The following is a 12807-nucleotide window of genomic DNA, read 5'->3' on the forward strand; positions in this document are numbered from 1 at the left end:
TACTGAGTGGCTGTTGGAAGCTAAAAGAGTTGGCAGAGATCCCTTTTATGGTCTTATTAACAAAAATATAGTCCGTCACGGGAGGCGAATCTTAATTAATCTCATCTCTTATCTCAAGAAAATGTAAGTTACTGAACATTAAAGCCTGGACAATTACCGGCGAGGAGGAAACATTCAGATAGTTTCTACCTCTGTGCCGGCGTGAATACAAACCTCAACTTAATTCTAACTGTTTTACCTTTATTTTCTGAAGGTTGTTGTCTGTGTTAAGGGGAGGGTAATGAGCCACCAATCAAATGACCAGGGTTTGATTCATGAGTGCCTTCCAGGGATGACAGAATTATTGCTCCGGTGAAATCTGAGCTGCGATGACAGCTGATGCTTGCAGAAAAAGAAACAAACAGGCACATTTGCATCGCTCTGGTTTTCTTTTTTTTTCTCCTCTCGGAGCTGCCATCACCTATTCAGTGTGACAGAAAATGTGATTATCTCCCCCTCATGTGGCGTACAGAAGGAAGAGGGGGACAAGGTGTGTATGTGTTGTTCGGCAGCAGCTTGATGAGCGAGTCGTCTGTATACACCCCTCCCTGCTGGATGCACCTTGTGTCCCTGACACTTTCTGCCATTATTAGATACACTGCTTCCTGCTGGGGAGGCCAGGTGTTGCTGGGGCTGTCATACACACACCTCATATCAAGATGCCTCACACACACACGCAGACCGGCACGTACACTAACACACACACACATTTTCACACACGGTGGCTTGGGAGACGACAGATGTGATATATGTCAGCCCATCACTACTACACTGAGGTGGACCTCAAACCTCAAGACCCACTTTTCAGCTATTGGACAAGTTGAGGACGCTGGTCTTGGATCTGCTTTGCGGCGTAGCCCACAACACAGAGAAAGTCATCCTGGAAACAGAATCAACAGTCCTCTTGTGACCAAAAAGAAAGAAAGAAAGAAAATGAAAAAGGCATATAAGGCATTGCACAAACAGGATTGTAAACTTGATTTAATTTGATTCGACTTATAACCAAACAAAAGTCACCAACACGAGAAATGTTCAAGAAACCCAAAATATTTCACAAAATTTAATTGCACTCAGTAGAACTCCAAGCTGCTCCACACACTCGTACAGTAGATATCAGTCCAAACATCCCTGATGTTTTTCATCAAGATCAATACATTTTTTTCTTGGAAATTAGTAAAAGAAAATTGGAAAATACCATATCTTGCAATGTTAATGAAAGAGAAGAATCTTGGATCTGCCCATTGATTCTTCTACATGAAAACTTAATGTGTTCTTCCCAGACCCATAACACGTCCTCCTCATGGTAATCTGCCCAGTTGTTTATGGGGCACTCTTGCTAACAAACAACAACAAACAAAGGGACAGGGTGAAATCATAACCTCTTTAGCGGCGTTAACAACAAAACAAAACCGAAAATACACATCACAGCAAAACACAAAGCACAAAAAAAACTGATGAATAGCTCCAGTTAAAAACCTGTCGTCTTAACACATGAACAGGCTCAAACCTGCCCTCTACAACTTATTCTAGCTTCATATTTAATCATACACGGTCCCACAACACATGAAACTCAGCTTCAGGCTGTGTTATTTGCTCAAGGTATTTACATGAGTCTCTGGTGTCGTGTTTCCATATAACGTGTGAACACAAATATTCACAAACATGCCTGGTGATTGTAACAGAATGCAGTATCTGTTGTTCAACCCTGAGCTGTACAGGCCATTCAGTAAAAAATGCAAATTGTTTCACTGTCAAACCCAAGCAAACCAGACACCATCAGAACAACACTGTATTCGACACAAGAACACGGTGTACACAACACAGTGAATAAGAAACAATACAATACCTGGAATTAAATAAAAATGAAAAAAACATACAAAATATTGTAGAGTAACAGCAGTAAAAAATTTAATAAAGTAAAAGTTGACCTGTGGTTATTACAAACTAATCATGAAATATTAAAGATAAAATCCTGTGTGCTTGCTCAGCTCCTGAAGCCCCTCTGTTGTTGCTATTGAGCTGAATAATGGAAGTGGGTTTACGAGCTTAGATCATTTTAGCAGATTCACAATAGAGTCTCTGGCCCAGTATTCTCCCTAAACATGTAATGAAATGCAGATTCAGTTCTTTATCTCTGTATCTTGCCCAGATAGCTGTAATGCAAAATTGCTGGCACACAGCAGAAGCTTGCATTTCACAGAAGCTGGCATACCACAGCATATAGAAAAAATAAAAGAGATGCAACATTGTCAGACTCTTCACTGCACTTTGACAGCAGCAGACATAATCCTATTGGCAAAGCAATTTGAAAAAATGTATTTAATTTAATTAAAGTTTTAATCCTTAAGATTTCTTAGGAAATCAAACCCTGGTTTTATTATTTATGGTCAGTAATTTTTTTGTAAAAGAAACCAAATGTATTAACCATTACTAATTAAGTAGCTTGCTCTTTTTGGTCAGAGCCTTACTTGAGTGAAACAATGCCTACAGGTACTCTATCATTATTTAAATTGTATTGATATCAACTTGGAACAGTCACTTTTTTCACTTGTTAGTGAGAGGATCCTTTTAAAATGTTGCCAGCGAGTAATAGAATAGGAGGAAGCAGCCACAGTGAGCTGTTACATGAGCTGCAGGCAACATTGTAACAACGTAAACAACTAAACTCGGATCGCTGTTGAAATTTGGCTGAACTGTAAACAGATACACTCCATTCTCTTCTGCCCTGAAGTTTAATTTAGTTTCTCTCTCATTTGTAAAACCACTGGCAATAACATAAAAACGCAGGAGTGTCTCCTAATGTAGCACCTCTGGGGTGCCAGGCATGCCAGACCATCATCGCCATCGGCTACAGCAGTAAAACTATGGTTTAAAATATTGAACTGTCATATAAAAGAAAAGAAATGATGAATGTTGTCGACCTATTAACCCACCTCCTCTTTACAAATAAACAGCTTTCACTAAGTCTTCATCACTACTGCTGCATTTGTTCCTCAGACAATACAACGTCACTGCGGGGTCGTAATAAGCTGATTGCAAAGCCGACATATAGGGTCTGTTGACATGTAGGGTCTGCAGCCCCCGACTCTCTGCCCTGCTCTTGACTGCAGAGACACATGTGGATGGATTTCTATGATTTATCAACAGTGTAACAGCACTGGAGAAGAAGTGGAGGATCATGTGCCATTTCATCCAGCCATTTATTCCCAACCCCTTCACGGGAGGATGGGTTCGGATACGTCTCCAGTGGCCTCGGTGGGGAGTAAACATCCCGCAGGAGGAGAAGCAGTGTCGCACTCTTCCCTCTGAATAACTGCCGCTCTCTGTGTCATTATCACTATTTCAATTAAATAAATGTGCATTCTAATCTTCAGCACTGATACAAAACTATAAATCTATTTCTCGCCTCCTCCACCCCCTCTTCATTAACTTTCTTTTCAAGTCATTTCCCACCAAGGTTAGGGTTAATTCTTAATCTCTTCTATTAATTTAAACTGTGGGCCAAAATCTAACTTTGTAATTATGGGGCATTAATTATGTCTTATCTGTTAATAGATTGAAAATGGCTTCCTTGTGCCAAAAAGCCTTTTTTAATATTGAAAATATGAAGCAAAACCACTTCACGGCCTACGTCTAATTAAAAATTGCAGGAAAAGCACAATCGGTGGAGGTGCTTTTTAGAGGGTAACTGGGCAAAAATTCAAATTTCCTCTAAAAAACGTTTTTGTTTATGATGAAATACACAGTCTTATTAAAGGGGAGACACCAGGGGCTCATCTCATAAAGCAGGATTACGAAGTCATCTGGTTGCTGTTGTGGTATAAAAGCCATCACGTTTTTACGGCTCTTTTTACTCAGCAAAATTATGCAGATAACTTTATGAAATGCAACTGTGAGACAGGTGCCAGATGGTTTGAGGGCAGGCTTCTTCTTCCGGTTGGTGCTCAGGGCGAATCCACAAACCAATAGTAATAAAAACCAAAGGGGCAATATCATACAACAGTAGTGGTGATATGTTGTTAAGGTGTTGTTGTCATGGACACAAATCCCTCTCGCAGCACTTCCTTGATGAAGTGCTGGGGTGAAGTGCTCCCCGGTGACCTGTCAGAGAAAAACCCAACCGGAAATGAACACATGGCCTAACACAGCCACTATCATGGACCTTCAGTGTTATTATGTGCTGCAACAGTAGACAAACTCCAACGTGAGAAAGTCAGTTGTCACAGGTATTAAATGCTTTATTGTTGTACATGTTCTGCTCCTTAAAATCCCCAAATGACTTGTGGCAAAACAATACAACACCACAACACTACAAAAATAACTCTTTTACACATAAACTAGTGGATATACGCTGTTTAAGGGTAGTTGTCTCCTCTCTCATTGCCTTTGGAGGAGTTGGCCTTTCTGTGTTTTTTTTTCCAGTGGTGAGTCACGTTGGACGTTAGGAGTGTGTCGGAGGAGCTCTCTCACTTTGCTCTCTTGAGAACAGGAAAAAAGAAAACCTTATTGCATTTTGTTTCCAAGATATACAAGAAAATAGAAAGTTCAATGCGGGTCCACATCGTGGATTGTGAATCATTGTGGCAGATGATCATGGTTATGATTACAATTAGATTTTGCAGATGTAAAATATGCCTACACACATATACTACCATTGCTGGGAATACCTCTATCATTACAACTGTCATTACAGCTCCACATCTCTGTCAGACATTTTCTTTAGTAGAAATGAATACATCTCTCCATTTATATTGGACTGTCTTTTTCTCATGAATGTTGATGTGCTCTGCTACACGTGACACCTTTTGAACTTCTGTCCTGTCTCTGACACGAGTCAAGGGTTAAGTGCAGAGGATGTCACACATTAAGCCCTATGAGGCAAATTGTGATAAGTGAACATGGGCTATAATAAAACCATTTGATCGACTGATGGATAATGTCATGCAGAAAAAGTGTAGTGACAGCGTCTAGACTGCTCAAATTAAAGAAGAAGGGAACAATTTAAAGTGTCCACAGGTGCCGGCTGCACAGTCATTTGACCCGGGAGTGAATAGCTGCTTTCAGAAATGCACTGAACTCGGCAGTACCTCCATATTTTCTCAAGAGGAGGTGCATGTGTGAACACAAATGTCCCAGTGAGACGCTCCCCAGTTTCTGTAAACTTCATGCACCTGGCCTCCTGGTATAAAGTCCATAGAAACCCAGGAGAAGTCGATGTGTGAACGTCCCCCCGCTGGATTCACCGCGAGTGACTGGGGGGGTTGATGACACTAACGTATGACAGAGGCAAAAATGGAAAAATAGATAAATCTCACGGTGAAAAAGTGATAACAAACACATAGATGACACCAAAGAAGATGTCAAGAGAGTTGATGATGGTGTCTGTGCGTCATCAAGATTATCACCTGATTTCCACAATGGCGTTTATACATCACTTCCTGCCTCTGTCTGCTGCACCCGGCTGCTCCACCTCTCACCTGAATAATGTTGCGGATTTGGTGCTGTTGTTAATGCGGGAACCCCCCCCCCCCGCTGTGTTGTGCATCTGTGAAAGGCAAATTACAGGTAAACTCAGCGGGTATACTTGGCGGGTTTTTTGACCAGTGGACAACAGGCCAAAGAAACATTTATACAGCCTTTGGAAGCTGAAGAAAATGAGACAGACAGTTTTAAACAACTCCTCATGAAATGTCAGGCCAGGGCAGAGGAGTGGGTTACAGAGGTGGACTAGGAAAATGGAGAGTTCAATCCCAGCTGGATAAATTCAGCTGAGTCAGTCAGGTTAAATCTGCGTGTGGAAAGTAAAGTAAAGCCCTTAACTCCCGCTGGTCAGTGGCATCAGGTCAGACAGTGGTTGTACTGGGCACCAATGTGCACAGCTCCATTCTGTGAGATTTGTAAAGAACCTGCATCCTTAGATAACTTCTTTTGTTGAGGTAAAAAGTTCAGATCGAGAAATAAACTTTAAAAATTCGACATGCATCGTGACCGGCAATTGTTTGCGGTCTGCTAAATTAGAATTGGGTCAGCATTACATCAGGAGTCTCAGTCTGTCCCATCTAATCAAACATCAAAGCAGAATAAGTTAGAGGCTCTCATCGAGGACAGGGCGCTGAGCAGTGGTGTGAGAAACAAAAAGTGTCCTGCCAGTGCCCTCTGTGCCCATAGAGAGGAGACAGCTCCCTGAACGCACCCACAGGCTGGCAATTACAGCCCAGTCTGGCCGTTAGCTGTTCCTTTTGCAGCTAGATCCACGTGACAGATAAGGTCTGAGAGGATTGAGGATGAAAGATCAGGCACTGGGCAGCTGGCAGAAGGAAACGACAGCAGAGTCGGGAAGAATTCCCTTTTTTTTCGGACACAAGGAACATGGATTTTCTGCACATTTCAAATATTGATTTTTTTTGAGGGGAGGGAAATGGCTGTCCAGTCCAACTTATTGACATATAATAGTGAATTATTGCTGCACTGTTAGAAATATATGTTTGCACGATTACACACGGGACAAAAACACATCACTTATACTGAATGAGGACATCAAATGACAGATTTTTGTTTGCTCTGTCTAACCTGTGCTAGTGGACCAGCCCCTGAAACTGCCTGTGGATGCCTCCCAAATATATTGCAATTATGGGATCATTTTAACATCAAAAAGTAACATCAGTCGTAAATTGAGGAAACTGACTGAGTTTAGTCAGTTACAGAGTAATTTCAGAAGTTTGCTGTCATTGCCTTATGTTAGCCACCATAAGCTACTGATTGTACTGTATATAAAGATGAATGATATGTCTTCACTTCCTCCCACTATCCAGAAATGAAGCCAAAATAAGCCGGACATGAACGTTACCATCTGGCACTGAAGATCACATGGAGCCGGAGTCTGCACAGTAGCGATCAGGGGATGAAGCCACAGTGGCGAGAACCCAAGTATACATGCACTCAACCAATTTCTGCACAGGCCACCATGTTGACATATAATAGTGAATCATTGGTCAATGTTAGAAATGTATGTTGTAAGATGGGACAAAAACACATCACTGAATGAGCACATCACATGACATGAGTTTTTTTTGTTCCGTCCAACTGTCTCTAAAGGCCCGGCCACTGACAGTGCCTGTGGATGCCACTGGTTACTCGAAGGACCTGGAGTGCATGTTTGCTTAGATTATCTCCACAGCCATACGGTTTAAAAACCTGCCTCAGTTTAGTAGTTTTGGGACATTTAAAAACTCCTTTTCTCACGAGGACTGGAGAAGATTGGCGAGCAAGTGTGGGATTGTAAAATGTGACGCTTCGGTTTGATGTCGACTTCCAGAGAAAAAGAAAAGTCATAATCTTGGACTCAGACTTGTCTCCCTTCAGAGAGCCAGGCTTTGCCTATAAATAATCCTTGCTCTCATTTGCTCAGGCTGCTCACTGCCTTGCAAGTGAAAACAGCTGCAAGCACAAACAACCCCCACCCCCCACTCCCCTCTTTGTTTCTCTTTAATTGACTTTTTAACAAGGCGGCATTCAAGTTGACCAGCTACACCCCTTCACTCCTGAACGACCACTCACACACATATACACTTCTCTTATTGACTGAGGTGGGAAACTCATTAAAACGGTGTGTGTGTGTATTTGCAAAATGCTCCCAATTTAAATGAACATTAAATGAACAACATGTTTGTATGCACGGCGATGCCAACCCCTGGGTTTCAGTCGGGGGAGGTCAAGCTAAACAATGTACTCTGACTGAGATGAGAACACTCTCATGGGTGGATTTAGAGCAAATGATTACAAGCCATTGTCATAAAGTCCTATTGAGGCTGTGTGCCACGAGTGTCATTTGAAAAGGTAATCTACCAAAGACTGGGCGGATAGAACAATTACTCGAGAGGCTTCATTGACACGATTGAAATACAACATCATCATATCACATGAGTAAGATGTGATATAAAGTACATGCATATAACTCACATATGTAGTTTAATGGGGATTTATCTTGTGTATTGATCTTGTAGATTATCATGTAACATGTACGGTGGAATAAAAAATAAATACCATAAGGAGGCTCCATGGCAAGTTACCCACGCAAAAATCTCCCTCTGCCTAGTCATTTCCATCTGAATTCAAATCCATCCATTCATTATGTCACTTATCCTTTAGCAGGAGGTTGTCAAGGGTCAGACACGTTCACAACAGGAAAATGAAACATACAGGGGAGGGGTGGAGCCTGAGTAGAGCATGCAGGAGGCAGGACATGAAATATAAATTCTACTGCAGAGATCATTTTGTTTGCAGCATATCAACACTGACATTGGTCCTCAGCTCTCAAATGTAGTTGTCTTTCCAGGTTGACGTCTTTTGTTTGTGTGTGACACCTCTTTTATTATCCTTTGATAGTTGTAGATTTTTTTTTTTTAGTTTTACATCCATTGCATACTACAAACCTCCCGTCTGGAGTTCAGTGCATGTCCGAAAGCATCTTAAATAGCTCAACATTTGAGATTTGAATAACTGTAAGCTTTTATATCACTGGTTGAATTCATAATTTCTCCATTCTTAGAATGCTGCAGACATATTTTCTCTCACTACTTTCTGACTAAACAGTGGAATCATTGCAGCTATTTTAAGTGCACATATATAAAACCTTCTGATCATTCTGCTCCTCTCTGTGCCACTCACTGTTCACAATTATTCATGCGCCAACACATCTGAAACAAATGCCAGTGTTCCAAATAACAACAGAATTTTGAAATCATCAAAAAGTGATGCTGAGAGTTTGTTCATTTCTTTTTTGCTTTCCCTCCTCTCCTTCCGTTTGACTTATTTACCTGTTTGAGCTGCCACAAAGCTGCTGGATTAGCAGCCAGCCCAAGGGGAATGTTGTTCACTTTACAGAGGACTTCAGGGGGACTGAGGTGATGTTATCGTTTCCTCTGAAGTCTGTGCTATCCCTTTGAACACACATTATCTTCACATCTCTGTGCTCGGCTGCAAATGGAGCAACACACAGGGGGTGCTTTGAAATGACTGAGCAATAAGAAGGTGCGTGAGTTACCAGCGAAGCATACTTAATTTGAGTAACATAAATTAATGCTCTAAAAATAAGAGCCCCATCCTCCCTCTGAGTGGGGAGCTTGAGACAATGCAGACGGTGATGAGGGACGACATGGAGAAATCTGCAGTCAAACAGTCACCTTTCCCCCTGAAGTGCTGCAGCCGTGCAACCAAGAGAAAAGTACAGGGGGAAAAAGAGTACGAGTGAACGAAAGAGGCGCTAAGCATCCGAGCATCCTGGGACCCCAGCTGGTGGAGAAAGCAATGCAAAGAGACTGACAGACATCAAGGGAGCTCACAAGGCCTTCCTGCCTTTGTCTTGCTCCTTTCTGCTATGGTTGTAAAAAGCAATTGTGTGACATTTGGCTCCTGTGGGCCCGCGCTGCTATAAGCCGGCAGTGAAATGCAATGCCTTCTGCCATGTCTGCGCACTCAGGCTGTTGTTGTTTTGCTGCGGAGGAATCAGAGCGGGGACTCTGGGCTCTACTGTACACCCAAAGGAGAGCAGATTTTTATTCCAGAGTGAAATGCCTTCTGGCACTTTTCTGCCAGCCCTTGATTTGAATAGACAAGAGCTGCTGGGGAGGATTGAGGGATAAAAGAGGCCGAGGGAGAGAAGTGACTGGAGCCTTGAGAACAGACACAGTTTATATGCTGCATCAGCATTCACACATAGGGAGAAACAGAGCGCTGAGGGTAAAGTGACACTAAAAACGAGGATGCATGTCTTGTTAGGTCTTAACTAGAGAGCACCGCAAATATAACGTTGGTGGAATTGTGTTCCCATTTCCAATTTCTTTTTTCACAATATCCTCACATATAAACATGATTGATGTAACGAAACTGTCGCCCCATGTTATTCCCAGTAGCTTAACTTTACTTTCGAGAAATCCTGCTTAGGAGAGCTAAGTATGATGGGCAACTCTAAATACTACAACACCCATAAGCCTCAGCTTCTCTGAGGAGGCTGCTCAGTGGTGGCAGCCCATATTAAACACTTAATGCTGCTGCACATGAGAACAAAACGTATATCTACTGATTTCATCCTAAACAGCTCCAGGATTTAAAAACAAACTGATCAAAGCTGCAGATTGTGTTTCCCAGTTTTGACAACACTGAGTCTTTAGCCTCCACCTGGAACGTGTTTAGCTGGGAGATTACATTTGTCTTCTAGAAATGCATCTTGAGAGTTGTACATAATTTACTATACCAAACAACAAAATAGTTTTCACTAGTATTTTCTTGTTTTTATTATTTAAGCTGAGAGTTTCTGTCACCTCATATTGTGTCTCACATTCTTGCCATGTTGTCATGTTTCCTGTAAGGCTTGTTCATACAAATGTATTCACCCAGTCAGAAATCAATTGTTCACTTTGGTTTATTCAAATAAACTGTCAATCAAAGGTTAAAGGAGTTATATCACACTGTTTCTACTGTCAGAAATCAGCAAACAAGAACATAACAAATCGAGCAGAGGCAGTGGTTACATTAGAGGACCCACAACAATTAGAAAATGTTAATAGTACATCAGTGACAGATCTACCAAGAGAGCAATGCTCTACAGAAATATAGAGGGTTGGTGTAGGCTGTGAAGTTAGATACTAAAAATATCTTTCTCCATCTCCACTATCTTGCTCTATCCAGAAATGAATCCAAAATATCCTGGATACGCTGCTGTCCTTTTTATTTGGAGCCAAAGTCTGCACAGTAGTGACTGGAGGATGGATCAAATTGAATGCACATGTTCGTTACACACTGTTGTTATAGCATAAATAACTTATTAAAACCAAACCTAATGGAAAAATGAAAACTGACATCAGTGTGATAAAATCTTCCTCAAATGACAGACAGACACCATCTTTGAGAAACATTTATTTGATGTGTACTTTGAATTTTTTGTTTGGTCCATTTCACATGGAGGAGGCCAGGACTGGTACTTTAGCCACCAGGGGATGACTGGGGAACTTCTCTTTTGTGGAGCTGTCATGTTGTCCATCTTTATCATCTGTTTGTACAACTGGTTCTTGCATTAGGCCCCTCTGTATTGTAGAGTTTTTAAAGTCTGAAGAGTTAAACAATGTATTTTCTGTATTTCTTAAGTAAGAAGGAAAGATCTAAGAAAACACAAAACTAATCTGTGATGAAATTGCGTTGTTCCTACAAAAAATCTTCTTGCTTCTTCTTAGAGTTCTCCAGGCCCACAGATTAGGAGCCAGCCGTACAGGATCCTACTCCATTAATGTCCAGTTACGTTAAGTGTGTAGATGTGCATTTGCTTGCATGGAGACTGTGAGAGTGAGTAAATTGGTTGGAAACGGTGCAGTATTTGTTAAGATGAGCTTTGAAACTCTGCATCAGTGACTTTCTATTGACATTCTGTCTCCTGCAGAACAGCGAGGGGTCAACTATCGGACCGATGGAAGGAGCATCAGCATGTAGAAGCTGTGCTGCGTTTTGCCACTCACGCGTGCCTACGCAGAGGATTTTAACAATGAGCGCTGCATACGTAGCCCTGATCTCACCTTCATCCTTTTCTTTCCCTCGTCTCACAGGATTAATCAGGGGCTTTTATAATGCAGCCGCAAATAAGCAGACATGACTCTTTCTCCTCCCTTTGACCTGAATGCAGCAGCAGCCTTCCTCCCACTTTAATAAAGACTGCCATGGGAGCACATCAAACACATGCCCTCTGCACCTGAGGCAATGAAAAATAAATCAACAAACAAATGAATAAGTAATCACAAAGGGAGAAAAAACACAAGAAGGCTTTAAAATATGTGCAGAAAACACGTTTATCTGCACAGTTATTATGTTCCTGAGCCTTTTGTGTTTGTGATAATCCAGCGTGTATTTTGGGAAACATGTCAGTCGCTGATCTCATTAGATTTATGTTCATTGTTTATTTTGATTTTTTCTGATCATGCAACACGTAAAAAGGCTTCAGTGGGTTGGTTTTGTGTATGACATTGTTAGATATAGAGTATGCATCATTTCCCACAGGCTTATTACATTAAAGCCGCCAATATAGAGCCAAAATCGCTGCATTGCTTTTGGCTGGAAGAACTGAAGGAGTTTTCTTTTAATCCTGCAACATTTTAGAAACATCTCCATAGTAAGGAGAGCTCAGAGATATCACCCAGATTGCTCCCAACTGTGTGCACAGCTATATGAAATAGCTGTGTATTTAATAGAGAAATAAACACAAGGATACTCATTCAGACTGTTTGAAGTGCTATAAAATGACTGTATTACCGTTTAAACGGTAACACATTCAGTGTGTGATTAATTACTTGTAGAGACAGTCCAGGTGTTGTAATGTTCATAAATTCATAAAGCGGGAGAAGGGTACCGCCTGCATCTCATTGAAAGTAACACAATTCACTGACCCATGCAGTTTATAGTATACCCGCTGAGCCATGCCAGTCGACTCTTAAATGTGGATTAGGCTCGGCATCTAATGTTGACACACAGGTCATTAATTCAAATCATGGACAGTCCTGTAATAGACTTGTTTCACACAAATACAGTGGCTGTTAGTTTGCAAACAGCTTAGCAAGCAGCGAGCGTTCCTTGTGCTTTGATTCGATGCTAAGTGCTTCATCAATCACAATCCCAGACAGATCATTAGAGGCTTCTAGGGATGACAGGACCAGCCAAAACATCTACTGCCGATTGCCCCAGACCACCCCTCAAACCTTTAATTACGCCTGACGTTGGCAGTTATCA

This window comes from Paralichthys olivaceus, chromosome 14 (assembly GCF_024713975.1).
Source record: "Paralichthys olivaceus isolate ysfri-2021 chromosome 14, ASM2471397v2, whole genome shotgun sequence".
Classification (NCBI taxonomy): domain Eukaryota; kingdom Metazoa; phylum Chordata; class Actinopteri; order Pleuronectiformes; family Paralichthyidae; genus Paralichthys; species Paralichthys olivaceus.